Source organism: Anastrepha ludens, chromosome 6 (genome assembly GCF_028408465.1).
Source record: "Anastrepha ludens isolate Willacy chromosome 6, idAnaLude1.1, whole genome shotgun sequence".
NCBI lineage: Eukaryota > Metazoa > Arthropoda > Insecta > Diptera > Tephritidae > Anastrepha > Anastrepha ludens.
In genome coordinates, this window is record NC_071502.1 from 126814528 (window position 1) to 126829728 (window position 15201).

Genomic DNA, 15201 nt, shown 5'->3' on the forward strand with positions numbered 1-15201 from the left:
TTTGATAGACGCAAAAGCAACAGCAAGCACAACGCGATGGCCGCTTTGCCACCACACATTCTAAAATGTTCTAGAACACAACAAAAACACATACCTCACATGCGCATGTCGCCCAAAGCTAAAATCTAAGCCTAGCGACTACAAAAACAAAATACATTCGTAGACGCAGTCGCAGCGGCCATGATTCTTTTAGTCGCGACGGTGCTGAACAATTTAGAATATTATATCGTACAAAAACAAAAAACTTCATTCATAAGTTCGAGCTCATATTTCAATTTCATTCATAAAACGAGCCGTCCATATGCCAATTTTCGCGACCATTCGAAAATAGTCAATATTGGAATATTTCGCGTGGAATTATTTGCCAATATTTGATAAATCTTAAATTTTTGTCATGTCGAGTGGCCGCGGCTCCGTATGTATGTATGCACCCTTATATGTATGTAAATATGTCTTCCAGCGAATCACACATTGCTGTCCGCAAAGCCGCATATATGTATGTACCTTATGATCAGAAAGTACCGGGAATGTTTAAATTAAACAAAACAGAGTTAAATTTAAGGCAAATTTATATTATCTCCTTCAAAATTTGACCCGTCTGAAGCAACACACATGTGCCAACGTTTAACCCAGTCCTCCAAACACCCCCGGCAGGCCGATTTGTATTCTCTTTGATCAGTGCGATGGCGCGTTATCATCATGCAAAATCTGAGGATTGGTTGCTCACATTTCCGGCGGTTTGCAACACACAGCATCTCTCTAAGGTTTCAAAACGGATAAATAATATTCTCTATTGACTGTCTGGCCCGATGGAAGGTACTCATGGTGGACTATGCCTTGGCAATCGAAGGAAGCAGTCAACATCACCTTCCCGGTTCTTTTTGCTCATAGGGTATACATATCCCATGTGTCAAGTGTGCGCAGAAGCTTGTGTTCTGGGTTTGTTAGAATGGTGGTAGTTTGTACATATTTTTATACACATATGTATGTGAGTATGCGCGTTAGGCTTCCTGGATGGATATTAGAATATTTTCTCATCAATATGTGTATGTAAGTAGTTCAGATTTGACTGAAGAGATTAAATATAGGAATGCATATTCATATGATTGGCTTTATGGCTGTTTTACATATAAATTAATTCAAATGAAATATGAATAATGTTATATAGAAAATAAATTTCTAAATAACAGGTATTAGAAAAACCTGAATACACTATTTTAAATCAATTCTAATTAAACCAAATATAAAAAATGAAATAAAAATATGGAACAAAAAACTGTGCACAGGATTTGAACCTGAGTCAAATATGAGACGATGTACTGCATACACGACACGTCTTTCACGATTGCGCTAATCTACAATTATTAATGATCTTTTCTAAATCACTCATTTATTCGATTCGCAGTTTTATATGCACATATTCTGCGTTAGTTGAAAGTTTGTATGCGTAATTATATGAATATGCATGTGTGTATGCGCGTTTGGCTTTCTGGACGGATATTAGAATGATATTTTCTCATCAATATAATTTGGATTTGATGAAATAGATTATAGATATATGTACATATTTTCTGTTTTGATTGATTTATATAAAAGTCAGGTCATATCCAGTATGAACTATTTTATACCGAAAAGAAATTTCCATTTATAAAATACAAAAAAAACAGTATTTTAAAGAAATTTTAATTAAAATAAACTCAAAAATTTTACCAAACTTTCCTGGTTTGAATTGTAAAAAAAAAATGTGCAAGAAAAAAAATATGACTTCAGGACTTGAACCTGAATTATATACGTGCCAAAAAACAAAACGAATAATTCCGCCGACTTTAGCTTCTGCACCACAAACTAACTGCCGCGCGGCCTTCTTAATCGCAAATTTATTCGCTTCGATTTCCTTAGTAGTGTGCCGAAAAATCTTATGAACTTCCTCAGTAGTCTGGTAAACGCAGAAAATATCTGAATTCTTGTCCTAGCGTGGTAAGTAAATATAGAAACCCTCCACTCGCGTGGTAAATATCTGCAATTCGCCACTCGTGAGCAAAGTTGAATTTGAAATGACCTTATTATGAATCTACAAATTAGAACTCGAAAAAAGCTCGTTTAACATTTGCTCCTTCTCATTGCATTAACATTCTCTGCTTGTACATAATTCACTGTAATCAGCCCTGTTAAGAACTTCCCCGCTGTCGAGTTAAGCGAGGTGAAATAGTGTTCGCGGTTTCACTTCATTTTTGACAATTCACACTATTCGTAGCTCGTGAGAATTCTCTGCGAAATGCAGAGAACGTTAATGAATAGAGAAGTCTTAATGACTGGAAAGTGTTCATTTTCGAGGGGTACTCGTCTCGCGAAGACAATTTCACCACAGACACATTTTTCAACAAAAATTAACAGTAAGGGGCTGAATTATGTAAATTTAGCAGCAGTCGATAAGAATTTGTTGGTGATTAGAAGCAAAGAATGCTAGGTAGCTTTTTAATATGACCTATATATTTGAATTTCTCCAAATCATCCAAATTATGTACATATGTTATGTCTGTCTGTCTGGTGTCTGTAAAACTTTGTTGAATTCCCTTCAACTGAATCAAAATCCTCTATAGCAAACGCTTCATTACCAGGCGCACAGGAAGATGGCATATGCAAATGTAAATTTGTGAATTTATATACATTTGCGCATATGTATATGCTGTGTGTATGTGTGCTCACCAGCCACAGCTCAAGATAAAACGGTAAAACTTCGCAAGAAATCCAGCGCGCATTCAAAGGCGCAGCGCACATTCATAGGCACAGCATTGTATGTACAGTAACCTTGACATGTTTACAGGCACCTACAAATGCTCTGATTTCAGAGTAAGTTTCTAACTGCAGATATATGCATATGTTTTGTGCACTTTTTATCTATTGAAAAACTACATACGTAAAGTAATCTACTAATTAACTATTTGCCTACTATCAGTTAACATAAAATAATTGTTTCCAAATTTTATCTTAGTATTAAAATGTCCGAATCAGACCTTTTTTTTAAGCTACTTGTTTTCTTCTGCAACTTACTGTATGCTCATGCGCGCACTTGACGCACAGCAGCTGCGGCTGTCGAGCATTTAGAAAGACATATTTACATACATATATTTTTGCATACATATGTACGATGCCGCGGGCACTCGACTTGACAAAAATTGAAGATTTATCAAATATTGGCAAATAATTCTTCGCGAAATATTCCAATATTGACTATTTTCGAATTGTCGAGAAAATTGGCATATGGGCGGCTCGTTTTATGAATGAAAGTTCTTGCTCTTAGAACTATGAGCTCGAATTTATCAATGAATTTTTTGAAGATGAGTTTTTGTTGCACAGTACAATAGTTGAAACTGTTCGGCGCCGCCGCGACTGTTCAGCGCTATGGCAACTAGAATGATGGCCGCTACGCCTTCGTCTATGACTGCATTTTGTTCTTGTAGTCGCTAGGCATGGAATTTTAGCTTTGAACGACATACGCATTTTGAGGAATAAAGCGAATGCCCTGTGTGTGCGGTTGTATGTACATGCATATGTGTATATTAATAAGCATTGTTTTGCTTGAATTCAATATTTATATTTGCATATGCCATCTTCCTGTGTGCCTGGTAATGAAAATGTAATGAAGCGTTTTGTATACAGAATTTTTTGATTTGATCGATTGATTGATTGATATATAGATATAGTTAGGGATCAGGTGTGCATATACATACGCACATGCACATGCGTCGATGCATATGCAGAAGAAGTTGTTTTAGCATTTGCAGGAATTCGATCATTCGAATATTTACATCCTAATTATTGCATGAAATATGATAAGGCGATGCTCGTGAGGTAGGTCATGTTGCTTCAGTGCATACATATGCGTGCAACACTATATTAAAGATGCAATAGAACTTAGTTGTCCCATATATGCAAATACGTTTCTTTGAAGTTTTCCTTTATTTATTTTAAAGTTTTATACTATCTAGAAAATGCATACATACAAATGAATGTATATTATTATTCCCTGTAATAAAATGTAAATTGAAAAAGATTTGGTTTGCCAAAGGAACAAATAAATGCATGTTCAAATGTAAATACATATGTGGATATACCAAAACGCTTGTATGCTATGAATTAATTTCGACTCAAAAAATTAGTAAAAATTTTCATCAAATTTGTTTAGTTTTCAATTTACTAAAACGCACATACCAAAATGTGAGAGGTCGTTTTATAATGTATTTTTTTAAATTAAATCAAAATATTAAAGTTACTTTGATTTGATTTGGCGCATATTCAATCATTTTTTCTTCATCACCTTTGTTTGAAAATACAAATTGAATAAATTTTCGTTTACCAAGGGAACATAAAAATGCACAAGCAAATGCCTTGCAAAATACCGTCGGCATTCGTCAATTTGATTTCATACAGAAACCAAAAACTGAGCAGAGCCAATGTACTTGTACCAGAGAATGTTAATGCAATGAGAAGGTGCAAATGTTACTGTGAGCTTTTTTTAGTACAATTGAGATTTGAAAGATTTGTAATAAGGTCATTTAGCACACCGAGTTTATAGACACCTCACTGACTTTTGCCCACACAAAAATTAGAAACACCACACATTTTTCACCTCAACACACAACACATTTCTCACCTCGACATTAAACCAATTAAATTTTTATATTTTCGTATTTTTGAAATAATAAGTGAATACGTAAAATTTATTACATATTTTTTTTTTTTTTCAATTACATTAAAAAAAAAAACGATTTAAAAATAAAAATTTATAAAAAAAAGTTTGCGCCGGGAATTGAACTCGAGTCTAACATGTGGCGAGGAAAAATAGGCGGTGCGTTTATTTCTTCGACTGCTTATTATTTTACCATTTTGTTACTTTTGAAATGATAAGCGGATACATAAAATTTATTACAAATTTTTTTACGATTACATTAAAAAAATAAAAATTAAAAACGAAAAAAAAAAAATTTCCACCGAGAATTGATGGCGAGTCACGTGGGGAGGATAAATACGCAGAGCGTTATTTCTGCGCCTGCGTTGTGAACAAAAGGTTTTGTGCATGCGCGCGACGCGAATAAATTTTAATAAAGTTCTGAAAGTAATTCATGAAGTTTTTCATTACACACATATGTACATAAATGAACGTATACTTTATATGTAAATAAATGATGGTATATGAAATATACATAAGTACATAATATGTATGTACATGTCAATAGGAGGTATTTGCATTCAGAAAAAAAGAATGGTTTAAGATAAATCAACACTTATTTTATATTGTATGTCAATTTATAGTTTATGTATTCGACAGCATTTACATACATATGTATGTATGTACATTTGTATATGAAAAACAATAATGCACAAGCGCAAGAACATCATATCACATATGCAAGTATGCCCAAATAACCTTGACTTATGTATGTACACATGTCATACCACATCACATTCTTACAAGAAATCAAATACACATGCGCACTAGTGAACGAGTTTCTTCCTAACAAGTGCAAAAACAATTCTGCTCTATGTATGCATATATACCGACTTTATGTCCTAGCATATATACATACATACATATATACCTACTTGCCTTCTAAACTTCCTACAAAATAATTGTATTCATATGTTACTACATCCATGCACGTTCATACATTCAAGCATACATATACATATGCGCGAGCACAGCGCTCCCTTCTTGCTTCCGTGTACTTTTGTCTTTCACCAGTCGATATTCCTAATATTGTACTTACAAAAACAGAATACTTTGATAGACGCAAAAGCAACAGCAAGCACAACGCGATGGCCGCTTTGCCACCACACATTCTAAAATATTCTAGAACACAACAAAAACACATACCTCACATGCGCATGTCGCCCAAAGCTAAAATCTAAGCCTAGCGACTACAAAAACAAAATACATTCGTAGACGCAGTCGCAGCGGCCATGATTTTATCAGCGACGGCGCTGAACAATTTAGATCAAAAACAAAAAGTTCATTCATAAGTTAGAGCTCATATTTCAATTTCATTCATAAACGAGCCGCCCATATGCCAATTTTCGCGACCATTCGAAAATAGTCAATATTGGAATATTTCGCGTGGAATTATTTGCCAATATTTGATAAATCTTAAATTTTTGTCATGTCGAGTGGCCGCGGCTCCGTATGTATGTATGTACCCTTATATGTATGTAAATATGTCTTCTAACTGTGCCACAGTCGCTAGTTAATGCGACTTCCAGCGAATCACACATTGCTGTCCGCGAAGCCGCATATATGTACCTTATGATCAGAAAGTACCGGGAATGTTTAAATTAAACAAAACAGAGTTAAATTTAAGGCAAATTTATATTATCTCCTTCAAAATTTGACCCGTCTGAAGCAACACACATGTGCCAACGTTTAACCCAGTCCTCCAAACACCCCCGGCAGGCCGATTTGTATTCTCTTTGATCAGTGCGATGGCGCGTTATCATCATGCAAAATCTGAGGATTGGTTGCTCACATTTCCGGCGGTTTGCAACACACAGCATCTCTCTAAGGTTTCAAAACGGATAAATAATATTCTCTATTGACTGTCTGGCCCGATGGAAGGTACTCATGGTGGACTATGCCTTGGCAATCGAAGGAAGCAGTCAACATCACCTTCCCGGTTCTTTTTGCTCATAGGGTATACATATCCCATGTGTCAAGTGTGCGCAGAAGCTTGTGTTCTGGGTTTGTTAGAATGGTGGTAGTTTGTACATATTTTTATACACATATGTATGTGAGTATGCGCGTTAGGCTTCCTGGATGGATATTAGAATATTTTCTCATCAATATGTGTATGTAAGTAGTTCAGATTTGACTGAAGAGATTAAATATAGGAATGCATATTCATATGATTGGCTTTATGGCTGTTTTACATATAAATTAATTCAAAAGAAGTATGAATAATGTTATATAGAAAATAAATTTCTAAATAACAGGTATTAGAAAAACCTGAATACACTATTTTAAATCAATTCTAATTAAACCAAATATAAAAAATGAAATAAAAATATGGAACAAAAAACTGTGCACAGGATTTGAACCTGAGTCAAATATGAGACGATGTACTGCATACACGACACGTCTTTCACGATTGCGCTAATCTATAATTATTAATGATCTTTTCTAAATCACTCATTTATTCGATTCGCAGTTTTATATGCACATATTCTGCGTTAGTTGAAAGTTTGTATGCGTAATTATATGCATATGTATGTGTGTTTGCGCGTTTGGCTTTCTGGACGGATATTAGAATGATATTTTCTCATCAATATAATTTGGATTTGATGAAATAGATTATAGACATATGTACATATTTTCTGTTTTGATTGATTTATATAAAAATCAGGTCATATCCAGTATGAACTATTTTATACCGAAAAGAAATTTCCATTTATGAAATACAAAGAAAACAGTATTTTAAAGAAATTTTAATTAAAATAAACTCAAAAATTTTACCAAACTTTCCTGGTTTGAATTGTAAAATAAAATGTGCAAGAAAAAAAAATATGACTTCAGGACTTGAACCTGAATTAAATACGTGCCAAAAAACAAAACGAATAACTCCGCCGACTTTAGCTTCTGCACCACAAACTAACTGCCGCACGGCCTTCTTAATCGCAAATTTATTCGCTTCGATTTCCTTAGTAGTGTGCCGAAAAATCTTATGAACTTCCTCAGTAGTATGGTAAACGCAGAAAAAATCTGAATTTCTGTCCTAGCGTGGTAAGTAAATATAGAAACCCTCCACTCGCGTCACTCGCGTGGTAAATATCTGCAATTCGCCACTCGTGAGCAAAGTTGAATTTGAAATGACCTTATTATGAATCTACAAATTAGAACTCGAAAAAAGCTCGTTTAACATTTGCTCCTTCTCATTGCATTAACATTCTCTGCTTGTACATAATTCACTGTAATCAGCCCTGTTAAGAACTTCCCCGCTGTCGAGTTAAGCGAGGTGAAATAGTGTTCGCGGTTTCACTTCATTTTTGACAATTCACACTATTCGTAGCTCGTGAGACTTCTCTATATTTAACGTTCTCTGCGAAATGCCTACGAGAAATAAGCATGAAAGAGAAATGTGATTTTTGCATACATATGTACATACATATGTATATTAGAAATATGTTTGCATACGTTTGTCTATTTGCTTTGAATTCTTTATATGTAGATGTGTATGAGAGGTGTATGAGCTGGGTTTTGAGGCAAGTCATGTTTTTTTCTGCCCACATGAATATGGATGGCCACATGAAGATGGAATGGTTTACAAAGTTATTTTTTGTGTTATGATATTTGAATAATTTTGATAATAGACCTAAATTCAATACAATTTATTCAATTAGATACTTAAAATTTCATATTCATGCATGCATATACTAAGAATTATTATTATTATTATTTATTAGAGAAATATGAAATATAACACTAACTGATAGAGCACTCTAGCTACTTAGGCCTACGGTGCTATTGCGTTACTTAGAATTAATTTATTCATCTCACAAGAAATAATCCATTTGCGCATGCAAAATGCCGACGGCAAATAAGCATGAAAGAAAAATGTACAAGTCTGCTGTTATTTTCTTTTCCCTAACATCAAATCATGGCATTTTACATTTCAATGCAAACGCTATATTTATTTCTGTTGACTACGCTCCGCTATGTTAACTCTCGACTGTTAACTTCCTACCCTCGTTTTGATGTGTTTTGACATTTAACCTGCCCATTCGTTCCTGAGCCTTCTCTTTTCAAGTTTAGCATGTGTGGCGATAATCCAGGTAAATCAAAGGAATTCAAAAAATCAGTGGGATAATTTACAATATCATCTTGATTTGTAACAGTGTCCACTGTTCACTTTGCACTAACAAAATAAAATTTCTTTCTTTTCCGGCTTTATCGTGGCAAATAATATTTTGAAACAATTTTGCGTGAAATATTTTAAATATTTTAGTAAATCTTCGTTTCCTATCAAATAGATGCAAAATATTCTGAATATTTACTCAAATGGTTGTTTTTATCAGAAAACAGTTTTAACCCTCCGATGTTCGGTGCCTTATGATGCGGTAAGTGCATCATAAGGGTCTGCCCAGACCCATACAAATAATGTAAGAAATACGGTTTTAAAAATAATTTTATTTATTTATTTGAACGGATTAGTATTAATTACGAAGAGCAATTGGGTTTACAACTATATAGTTGCATGGAATGTTCATTAAGACATATGGGACGAATACATTTGCTGCAGTTTTAACAAGTTTTACGTCGCTTTTTCGAAGAAGAAGCAGCACAATGGTAGCACGATGACTGTGTTGAAGCAACTTGAGCATATGATTGTTGCTGTGTTGCATCTGATGTCGATGGACAAGATTCCGGTACCTAAAAGTAGCGAAATAATTTATTTTAAATTAGTAAATATGAATACATGCATACGCATATCTTTATACGCGGAGATATATGTATGTGTGTATATAATTTATACTCACCTTGATATTGAAAAGATTCATTGCTTGTCTTATATGAGCAAACCTCCATACTAATGGGTTAGTCGCCCGTTTCGTCATATGTGGGATAACTAGCTGCCGTGCCAATTCAATGATAAATGAGCGCCTCTTATCACTCTGCTTTGCCGGATTCAGCTCGTCATAGATGATGAATGAGGCCAAACCGGCAATATCAAGCATATTATAAAACATTGCCAGTGGCCAACGGTTTGTCGAGCGTTTGCACGAATAGCCAGTCAACATTTGATCCATTGTATCTACCCCGCTTTAAATTTATTGTGGTCCAAAATTTGATCTGGCTTGAATCCTTTCAATGGATCGGTGCTTTGACGTTAATGGGCAGTGGATAACATAATTACTGGCTTTTTCGGCTTTGCCATATACGAGCACAGAGCGATATTATTATTGTGATAACAAAAAAAAGTGCTTTTAACATCACGTTTCGGGTTAAGCAATTCATGCGGAATGAAGGTCTTATTTTATCTTAAAATCCACTCCACGATCCATCAACATTTCTGCCAAGTTGTATGTTGAAAAAAATTATCAGCATAAACAGTCCTACCGCTGTCCATATAATTTTCCATCAATTTCATGACGACCCGTTCACCTTTGAATCGTTTCTCTCTGGCCACCTGGTGGTTTTCCGGTATAAATTATACCTTTCAAAGGGTAGTTTGAAACAGAGTCACAAATCCACCACACTTTCATGCCATATTTTGCCGGCTTACTCGGAATATATTGGGTGAATCGAGTGCGCCCACGACATGGAAATAACTGTTCATCGACGGTTACATGACAATCCGGAGTATATGCTTTCTCTAAATTGGCCATCAGCATGAGCCATACATCGTCCAGGGCAGCAGATTTGCTTTGCTTCAACCTCTCAGCACGAGTACCACTGTTATTGAAACGGATGAAAGTAGTTAAGCTCTTGAACCGATTCAATGATATGGTGGCCTTATAAATTGGCATATTGTAACTGGCCCACAATTCTTTCGCTGGCTGAGAATTCGAGTGGAATACACCAGCAATAAGTATATATATATATTTTCCCGTGGTTCCTAGGTGGAACAAAGGGCCTCAATAAACAAGTTAAAGTTAAATCTATTAGAAGCTAGGAATTTTATTTGCCGCCAGGAGCGGCCTGCTTGTTGCACTTCTGTTTCTACTAGTCGCCTCCACGTGTTAGATGGTCTGCCAGGTCTGCGGCTGCCTTGGGGGTTCCAATCCAGGGCTGCTCTAGTGATATCACCATATGGCTTTCGAAGTGTGTGACCGATCCATTTCCATTTGCGGCGTCGAATTTCGAGATAGACTGGTATCTGTTTCGTTATAGTCCACAGATCGGAGTTTGATATGACGTTAGGCCAAAAAATGTGCGTGATCTTGCGAAGGCTGCGGTTGATGAATACTTGCATTGCTTGTATGTCGCGTGTTGACGCGTTCCACGTTTCGCATGCATACAAGAGGACAGATTTCACATTGGACTCGAAGATTCTCAGTTTCGTGCGCCTCGTTATATGCGTTGCTCTCCAAACTTTATCAAGCATGCCAAACACTACGCGAGCTTTCGATATCCGGTTACGTATGTCAGCCGCTGAACCGCCGTTTTTATTTATTACACTGCCTAGGTAGCAGAATTCATCTACAGCTTCGATGTTAGTGCCGCGTATCTGAAAGATATGTGAATCGGTGGTGTTGATTCGCATTATCTTTGTCTTCGCAATGTTTATTTTCAGTCCAGCCCTCGCTGCGAATTCGCTCACCGCCTCTATTTTTGCTTGCATATGTGAGTGTTTGTGTGATAGCAGGCAAATATCGTCAGCGTAGTCTAAGTCCTCAAGGTTGCCGCTCAGGCCCCAGGATATGCCTCTGTTCGCCGCTGAGGCTTGTCGCATCACTAAGTCCAGTACCAGATTAAATAAGAGCGGAGATAGCACGCATCCCTGTCTTACTCCTGTTCGAACTCGAATAGCGTTGCTCAGGATGCCCTCATGTCTCACACGGCAGCTTGCTTCACTGTACAGTTCTTTGACAAGTGAAATGATTTTTTCAGGCACTCCTTTGCAGTAAAGTGCTCCCCAGATTGCCTCGTGGTTAAGAGTATCAAAAGCTTTTTCAAAGTCGATGAAGCAGAGATAAAGTGGCGAACGCCACTCGACCGATTGCTCGACAATCACTCTCAGGGTGTTGATTTGATCGACGCAAGAACAGCGTGGTCGGAATCCCGCTTGTTCATTCCGTAGGCCACTTTGCAGTGCGTCGGAAAGCCTTTTATTAATTATATGCGCTATTACTTTATTGACCATGCTTAATAGTGTTATGCCTCTCCAATTCTTGCAATCGGATAAGTTGCCCTTTTTCGGTATGAGCGTGATGACACCCTCCTTAATGTCATTCGGGATCTTCCCGGACATCCAAATGTTTTGCAGTAGAGGGAGTAGCCTTCGAGCGCTCACCTGAGGGTCAGCCTTAAGTAGTTCAGGATTGATGTTGTCTGGTCCTGGCGCTTTATTGGCCTTTAGGGCTTTAATTGAGTTCATAACTTCGATCTCATCAGGCGAGGTGGTGGGGATATCGCGTCTTACCAAGTGACGTGGACATTCACATGGCTGTATTGCTACGGATGGTGTTGGCGCAAGGAGCTTCTCGTAGTATTTTTCCCAAATGCGTACTTGTTTAGTTTTGGACGTCGTCATTTCGCCATGCTCATCCTTAAGCGGCTTACTGGACTTCTGTGACTTGTTGGTTAAATTGCGTATGGCGAGGAAAAGATCACGGGTGCGATGCGTCTCCGCCGCGGACTGCGCGTTGCTGGCTATGTTGTCGTTCCAGATCCTTTTGTCCGTTCTTGCACTTTTCTTAACCTGCTTGTCCATGTCGCTGTATCGCTGCTGCAGGACTGTCTTAGATAGCCTTGTTTTAGCACAGTTTAGTTGGTTTTTGATGTCTCTGCGATCGTTAATTAGGTTCCAGGTTCTGTCTGATATCCAGCACTTGCGCTTGATTGCCTTAAAGCCTAAATGGGTCTCTGCTGAGTTCAGGAAAACTTGCTTGGTTCGCTGCCACTCATTTTCGTGTGGTGTAGTTGGGGCAGTGGTCGAGGTTAGTGCTTCGACGAACCTAGTGGAGGCCCTCTCGTCCTTCAATTTTTCCACATTGAAGCGGCGTTGCGACTTTTGTTGGGTTATTGCCGCAACTTTTAGCCGGACTACAGCGATGAGGAGATGGTGGTCGCTTGATATGTCCGCTCCCCTTTTGTTGCGAACATCCGTGAGGGAGCCGCGCCATTTACGACTTATGGCAATGTGATCGATTTGGTTTTCGGTAGTATGGTCAGGTGACGTCCACGTTACTTTGTGAATGCGTTTGTGATTGAATAATGTGCCGCCAATAACAAGGTTATTACTTGCGCATAACTCAGTGAATAGTTCACCATTCTCTGAGAGTACACCTAACCCATGTCGACCCATTATCTCTTCGCGGCCCAGATTGCATTGGCCAATTTGTGCGTTTAGGTCACCCATCAGGATGGTGATGTCTCCTTTTTTAACCATACTGATTACACTCGTGAGGCGGCTGTAAAAAGCAATAAGTAGCATCCCAAAAAAAGCATACATTTCGTCTTCGTTAGTCATTACCCAAGAACGCTGTTTATTACTCGGATGCTTTTCATTCCATAGACGAAACGCTTCAACGGCATTTCTGTTGGTTTCCTGCACAATGATACTCACGATTTCAGGAGACAGCAATAGCTTGAAAAGAGCTTTATGACTCGGTGACGCTCCTCGTAGTGGCCCTTTACGAGTAAAAGTTGTAACATTGTGACAACGAGGCCTTCCAGGTGGTGGATGATTTGAATTCCACATCTTACCATCTTTCGACCTGTATATAAGGCCCTGGGTAATAGATGTGCTGCATGATTCCATTGTGGTTGAAGCCTGAAGGGCGACAGCTTCTCTATACAAATCCTCAATATCATCATGGTTTTCATCCAGAACAACCTCTAACTCGATTTCCTGTTCTATATCTGATGCTTCGCCGAAGTCATCTTCATCTGGAAAATATTCATCATCTTCTACCTCGCCACTTGCTTCAAATGGATCGGACTCCTGTTCCATAATTTCTTCAATTTATACCTGACGTTCTTCCCGACTCACATTTGCTGCACTTAGCTTACGAAGCAACGCGTCATCACATCAACTTCATCCATATTTACTTGTTCCATTTTATTTAAAAAAACACTTCCCGGTAATTGAAAAACACGTGTTCACTTTAATTTTCAAATGTCAACTAAAAAATTATCTCTGCAGTTTAGTTGTTTACACCTAACGGTTAACCAATTTACATGAGAAGCTTATATGGGTCTGCACAGACCCATGTGAGCTTAATTAACGAAATTAGTTTAAAATTATTATTTTTAAAGCAAATATAGCAAAAACTCTTAATTTTGCTCCTTCATTGTGTTTAGCACACTACATTTTAGGAAGTCATGGACTAAGAAGCCTCAGATATTAAAAATAAAAGATCTACATACATTTAAAGATCGAATGGGTCTGGCCAGACCCATATGAACATCGGAGGGTTAAAAACGTGGTTTTCTCTGGAGAAAAAATACTCACTTGTTGTTTGCTTGAAAATCAGATCAGAAAGAAAGTTTGAGCGCGTCGTTGTTCCGTTCTGCATTTGCATAGATGTGCTCCCCTTTACACATAAACAACAACATCAATCGTATGATACATACACTTCGTCGTGTATGAAAAAGCGGAGAAGGAGAAGAGAACTGCTCTATTCCCCTCAGCTTTAACCCAGCTATGTGTTCAGGTGCAAATGACTTTTTTGCGTGAAGTCTGATATAAAATAAGTTCTATTTACTCTTTCCAGGCGAAGTAAAAAAACTGGCATATATTTGCTTAAACCGTATATTTGTGAGTACACAGGTAATATGTAAATATATGAATGATATAGGTAATATCTCATATTAGCATAACCTTTCTGCAAATAATTAAGGAAACGATCACCAATCACGCCGGCAATGATACAATGAATTTTTTACTATAACTGACTTTAGATTAACGTTTATATAATAAGCGTATATGTAACATTTTAAAATTTTTTTAGAATCTTTTTTTAATTTTTAATAATAAGTGGTTACCCCTCTTCCTCGTCCTGTAGCTATTCCTCTTCCATCTCCAGCTCCATCTCCTTTCTTTATCCCGGAAACGGGCAGTAAAAATTACTTCACTTAAAAGCTTTCATCAACAGCTTCCATCTGATACCCATATTGTACAAACACATCCAAGGGTACCTTGGTCCACATTTTCGGCTATATCTCGAGACCCTGGTAACTCAGAGATCTAAAAAATACTCTGTATTAAAGCACTCATCAGTAGCTTTGATTTGATACCTACAATGTAAAAACACATTCTAGGGTTACCCGGGTCCTCGTTTTGGCCTTCGGCAGCGCCACCTGGTGGCGAGTGGAATCAATAAGCATATTATACTAACCTTCACCGTGGAAAAATATATATATATACCAAATTTCTTAATAATCGGCCCAGACACACACGACCCAAATGTATTCAATTCTAATGAATGCTATGTGCGGTACAAAAAATACGTGCGGCAAATAGCAAAAACACACTCACGTAACCGACG